Genomic DNA, 629 nt, shown 5'->3' on the forward strand with positions numbered 1-629 from the left:
GGCGGTGGCTCGAGCGCGGTCAACAAGCGCCTTTCTGCCTCCCTTGAGGACTTCAACTCGTTTTTTAGACGTGTACAAAACGACAACAACAATGACAGTGATCTCAGACCTGTTGCCGGTGCTAAGGTTATGCCACCCCCATCGTCTTATCTCAAGAAACCGCCATCCTCGTCGATATCATCGGCTATCGCGCATAACATAGAACCCGGTAAACAAAACAAAAAAAGAGCAAAGAAGGGGAAATCCTCGCGACCCTCTTGCGATCGCGCCCTTCCTCCCGACGAGTCTCCGCCCTCGCCATCCCGGCATCGCTCTCGATCGCGATCTCCTGTTAAGGTTAACTCTTCGCAAAACTCAGACATCTCCTCGTTACACGATGCCGAGGATAATAATCATATGGACATCGACGACGACGTTGACGGTGCGGTATCCTTAGAGGATTCGCATCCTTCTCTTACGCGGAAGTGCTCTACTTCTTTCCCTTCGGCGGACGCTCCTCCTTCCGAGGTCGCGCCCTCGTCGGGATCGACTTCATCCGAGAACGTGGGGCCTTCCTCCGGGAAGCGCCCACGCGATAGTATGTCAACTGCGGGGGAGCCCCCTGCGAAGGTCGCGCTGAATTCCCCGCG

At 55.5% G+C, this 629-nt stretch overlaps 1 protein-coding gene across 1 annotated transcript in view; it reads left to right on the forward strand.

Moving 5' to 3' along the window:
• The window catches only part of LOC108758474 (uncharacterized), a 16,167-nt gene that overhangs the window by 9,699 nt on the left and 5,839 nt on the right, over positions 1 to 629 (forward strand). The window lies entirely within an intron of this gene.

Source organism: Trachymyrmex cornetzi, unplaced genomic scaffold, assembly GCF_001594075.2.
Source record: "Trachymyrmex cornetzi isolate Tcor2-1 unplaced genomic scaffold, Tcor1.1 scaffold157, whole genome shotgun sequence".
NCBI lineage: Eukaryota > Metazoa > Arthropoda > Insecta > Hymenoptera > Formicidae > Trachymyrmex > Trachymyrmex cornetzi.